This window comes from Homalodisca vitripennis, chromosome 1 (assembly GCF_021130785.1).
Source record: "Homalodisca vitripennis isolate AUS2020 chromosome 1, UT_GWSS_2.1, whole genome shotgun sequence".
Taxonomy (NCBI): domain Eukaryota; kingdom Metazoa; phylum Arthropoda; class Insecta; order Hemiptera; family Cicadellidae; genus Homalodisca; species Homalodisca vitripennis.
Window position 1 is genome coordinate 98,460,172 of NC_060207.1, and position 6,000 is coordinate 98,466,171.

Genomic DNA, 6,000 nt, shown 5'->3' on the forward strand with positions numbered 1-6,000 from the left:
CTGCGCAGCGGGCAAGCATCGCGTGATCTGAGTTTTGAATAGGCAAGCTAGGGTCTTTGGTGATGGCCCTTAAACGAAAAAGACCCGTATTTTGTATTGTTAATGTTATTCATATCGTTGCAACTAAAGTGACATGGATCCATCGAGAGACACCACGCATGTTACCCAGCACTATTACAAGGCACATGAGATGTAATATAGTTATTAATAAAATCAATAATCTTAATTCAGAGATATTACTGATCTTCGCACTGCGTAGTATTGTTAACGATGACAGATGATCAAGGAAACTCATGGGTTTTTCATGTGAAACCCTACAACACAGTTGTCAGGAAAATGACATAACCATCAATTCTCGTGGATCAACACCAGTTAAATATCAGTCCAATTATAAATTGCCAGACAGTGGTTAGTATATACTCTCACCTTGCCTGAAGCTCGAGTTTCCTCTCGTAATTGATTAACTATAGAGTGACTGCAAGAATACCTTGTTAATAAGTAACTGATGCGTTACCGGTCAGTAAATAACTACGCGAGAACATTTCCTGAACAGGTGAATGCGCATGTGATTACTTCCAGGTCGGTCTGGGATTACTGTGTACCAGTTTCCCGTGAGTCTACTGTGCTAACTTTAGCCACATGAACTGAGTTTCTAGTTTAACATCGAATGTAGTTTCATGAAATTCTAAATTAGTTCATAAAACTATAACTAAAATAAAGATAGAAATAACTCTTTGTAGACTCTTGAATTATTCAAACGTCACCAATCTCTTATTTTGGTTTAAAATTAAAATATGTTTTCTTCCATTGAATTTCAGTCCCCACGTAGGCTGTCTCTTTCATATACAGTTATTTCAAATCATTGGAAATATTCTGGTAGTATAGACAACATGCGTATGAATTTAACAATTCTAATGCAATCTCTTCTTGAGATACCATGTGCTTAGATAAGCCCACAAACAGATACCGATAATACGATAAAGTTTTGCCTTCACATTAAATATGGTGAATCAAATTAAAATGCAGCGTAATTAGTATTACTGATTACTATGTCAAAGTAATCAGTAATATATCACAAATTGATAAGGAAAAACATTGCATTAATTGCATGTCATGTATCCGCATTGTAATGCACATGATGTAGGCCTACTGGGGCAAAAGCTTATGTATTTGTTATATTTCCATAAACTATACAAACTGACAATAGAATATAAATATAATACAGAATTGTGGAAAGATGCTGGTTCCCACAACTCTCTTAAGATACCCAACTACTCATGGGATAGATAGATGAATTGACGCAGCTTTTATAAAAGCGTATTTCATCTACCATAGTTCTTGAGAACCAGAGTCGATATAGGAGCAACAACCTCACCAAGAGAGCTGCGTTTGGAAACGACAATGACTTTTGTTTTGTAATCATTCATGACGAAAAGACATAATCATCTAGCCAGTTCATCCGAAAATCATAAAGTTGTTTAAACATGCAAACCTTAAATTCACTAGTAACTAAGTTCACTAAGTTGTTTCTGATTAGATTATTAGATTTCCTTGTATTTTGGTTATATCTGTACAGCACGATTACGTGGATGAATACCTACTTCCAGATCAGTAGAGGCCTACCGAACTAACGTTCTCCTGGTTTGAAAAGTCCTTGGGCCGAGAAAGTGGCCTGATAAGCCGTGCCTGCGTGTCCCGCACCGCTGGCTGTCGTGGTTAACGTCTTTGTTTTAATTCTCCTCAGCAAGTCTTACTGGTCCGGTTACGTCACCCATCATCGTGCTCAGGCGAGGATCGAGAGTGTATTTGGTGAGCACGAGTCACCTCCTCTGCCATCAGAGCACTTAGGGTTGCGTAATGTCATGTGGGGGACTGCCAGAAAAGGGACTTGGATACAAACTTCCTAGAAATCGGTGACTAAATACATTGTAGAAGCTCTTTCTTATTGGAATTCTGAATAAATTTTAAAACATTCACTCTAATGAAAAAGTCCAACTTTTGGAGTCCAACTTTGAACTCTAACATTGAATTCTATATTTTTTACATGGCCACATCAGGCTTATCAGGCCACAATGGTCCTAGAAAGTATTGAATACAAATACAAACATAAACTGGAAAAACTCGAAAAGAAGTTCTGTACACTTCTGGGAAAACCCTAAACATAAAAAGATTGCCTGAAAATAATTCTTCAAATATTACGTTAGTTCAAAATTAATAGTCATTCACATTTTCAGTTGCAGACTTATCCATCTTTAATATAGGTTTAAACTTCGGCATAAAACCATTTAATGAACAGGAAGATGTATTTAATTGTTGATGTTGAATCAAAGAATTACCAAAGACGCATTTAGAAATAAAAATAATACAATAAAATCTTTAATAAGTGAAGTTATTAAAGATTAGATAAAAGTAACACAGTCGATATATTAGAAAAAAGTAAATATTATTCCAGAGTAGCAAACGGATGCTTACGGATGGCTCTTATGTAACATTCAACAAAAACCATTTTAATCAATATATTACATCAGTTACAAATTCGCTAGAACACTGCAAGATAATCAAATCAAAAAAAGTCTTAAATCACTCAAAGTATCAAATCCAATTATTCCAGGATTGTTCTATCTTCCAAAAAACCATAAATTTGGTAATCAAATGAGGCCCATAGTTTCGTGTATAAATTCTCTTTCTTACACTTTTTTATCAAAAAGGTTAGTGGAGGAGTTTCTACAATTTACACTTCCCCGGCTTTCTCCATTAAAGATAGATATGATTTCTTAAACTCCACAAAATATTTAAAGATCGATGAAGATCATCATTAGATGTTGAATATCTCTATCCAGATGTACCTATTAAAGATACTATAAAATTTAGTAGTATATCAGGATTAGCTGATATTCTTAAATTTAGAAAAAAATACTGTTAACGAATACGTAATTTTGTAAATAGTATGTCCTAGAATGTGTTTAAATTTCAAGACAAATATTACAAACTGCCATGGGAAGTCCACTTTCGTGTTTTATCGCAAACATATTTTTCAGTACATTTGAAACTCATGGAGAAGAAACTATGGATTATTTTCTTAGAAAATGGAAGCGATACGTTGTGTATGGCTTTCACATCTTTTTCAAAACCTTCAAAATTGCATAAATTATCTTTAACAATGAATTACATAAATATCTTATTACATAAATTATCTTTGAAATTAAACATGTTCAAAAATTCTATGACTAAATAAGGTTATAAACGTGCATTAGATATAATATCGTTGTTATAGGGCTAAAAAGAAGATGGCCGCCAGTACAGTCGGCTCTCAATAATAACAATAAGATAGTTGTATGCACGTATTTATTTCTCTGATATAACAGGTATTATTTTTAAATATTACTTTACTTTCACTGTTCTAGATAGTTTATAACTATTTGTTTCTAATTTTGAAGAACAATATAAATATTACAAAATCATAAAATATATTTTATTGATCGAAACAAATAAGTTTTGTAAAAGAGGATAATAACATGTTATTGAAAGAGTCATACATTTTCAAGAATTTTCAAATAATTTTCAACTAACTTTGTCTATTATAGAGAAAGCTTTTAATGTCGGTTTAGTTTGATCGTACGGGTTGGTGGTACAATGTAAAATCTACATCGAAGAAGTGTATAGCAACTGTAAACTAATTGGGTTCATTATTTGAGAAAGCTCAATCCTCTTACATTTCTTCCAATCTATAATATTTACATGTACAAGATATTCTTAGTTAGCTCACATTAGTACGATCTCATACCTTTCATCTTCATTATTAACAACTTCCAGGCGTTATTTGTGTCCAATAAAATATATATTCGAGTTGAAATGTGTTAGCATATCGCTTGTCCATTCTAAGTTTTGAAGTATATTAAAGAAGGTTGAAAATATAAAATTAAAGTAGTTTTTTATTACATGAGTTGTAAATGTACTTTAGACGCTTCATTTTAAACTCTTCAAAATTAATGTCACGTGTAAACATATCATAATTGGATGGGTAGCAGATTTAAAATGTTTCATAGAGATTTAGAGTACACATTTCTACAAAACATCAAAAAGCAGTAAAAACTGCCAACATTTTTCAGATCTGTACGAATATTACATATTTAATATATATGTAAGACATGAGTACGTCCGAATTAAACATATTAATGTAACAGTAGAATTGTGAAGATTTGAAATACCGTATATAATTTTTAAAAGATGAGAACATTGGTATTAGTAACGGACAATGAACTAAATTGATTTATAAAAAATAATTATTTGATCATTAAATGTCGTAAGAAGAGCAATTTTATTGTATCGTAAATTATGGTCATCCAATGTCAAGCAAAATATAAAAAAAATATCAACATTCTGAACCTATATAATATTGTTGTAACTGTGACAGTTTACCTAATTAATATACATTTCACCAATTTATTAAATATGTTTATTAATTTCTTACTATAAAACAGTTAATTTAAACTTAAAATTACTAAACTGTTTTGAAATATAATTTTTGATGAATTTGTACTCGTAATAAAGTTTTGACATAACTATATGGAAAGATTTTTATTATTTTTCTACTAAATTTCTGAGCAGATGTTTACCAAGATGTTTTATTACTGAGACTTAGTAACTTAAAATAATACAGAATTCCACCATCTTTATCAAATATTCCAATGTCCTTACTTGGAGAGATATTTGCTAAACGAGCGACGGCCTGAGGCTGTCAGTTGTCCTGGAATGTTGTCATGCAGCCAAACTACCAGCTTCAGGGAACATTTGGCTTGGAATCTGGTATACAGAGTAATGCCAATTACGAACAAAGTTGTATTTCAGCTTGACAGACTGTCTACCGAGTTTCAAATAGACTTTTTATTTCAACCAGCTATTCCAGAAGTTTTTAAAAAACATTAGATTTTTTTCCATTTGTTCGTTCTCCAATCTTAAACTTTGACAGAGCGTGTAGGAACCTGATATAACATACATGGACGACCCGGGGACATGAAACAACTACTTTATAAAAAGGTACAGTTAATGGAGAATGCTATACATGTTCCTCCTAGTGTGTACACGCATTGTACAGATTCGCACAGCGCTGTAGTCAGGCTCCTCCCGGAGCCTAAGGCCTTGAGCTAAGCTTGACTGTTTTACAGCGGTTGGTTTTAACGCTCCTCGTGCCTTGATCTTGGCAATGGCCCCCCGACTGTGACTAATGCTGTCATTCCCGGGTTCCATTCTCTCTGGAGTGCGACAGATTTACTTTTGAAGTTTGTTGGAAACAGAACTTATGTGAGGCCACAATAAACATTTAAAGGTACTTTTCACTTTATAAAATCAATTCTACGAATTGTCGTTAATTCGCGTACCATCCACTTGATGTTGTTCCAAGAGGCCTTTTTTATAGCTAACGTATTTAAAAAAAAGTCTTGAAGAATAGCATGTAGACCGTTTAAACATGTTTCAATAAAACTCCTTCAAATATGATAGTACGTTTCTAAAAAATAAATCAATTTAAAACATAAATTAACAAATTCATGAGGCTTTTTAACATTACATATTATTAACGGCGTATTTAAGGGAATGTATGGTGTTTAACAAACCTCCCTTGAGGGTATATGTGCAGACACTAATAATAATAGAAAAGAACAAAAAATTGTAAAATTCATTCAAGTTAAGTAAATCATCTCCCAACCCGCTACACCTAATACAAATTTCAGGAGAAGATTCCCCTTTTGAAAATCGTCATTACGATACTGAATGATGTTGAATCCTTTTAGTTATTTCAACTCTTTGTTATATTATATTCAATCGTCCATATACTGATAATTATATAATCATATGGTGGATATGTATCTACTCTGTCTGATGTACCAACAACGCGTAACGTCAGACGTTATAGAACACAGTTGGTGTAGAGATACAGGATTTGCTGATATACACGGCGCGACGTTACATCAACAACAAAGAGAAAAGATTGGATTTTCGTAT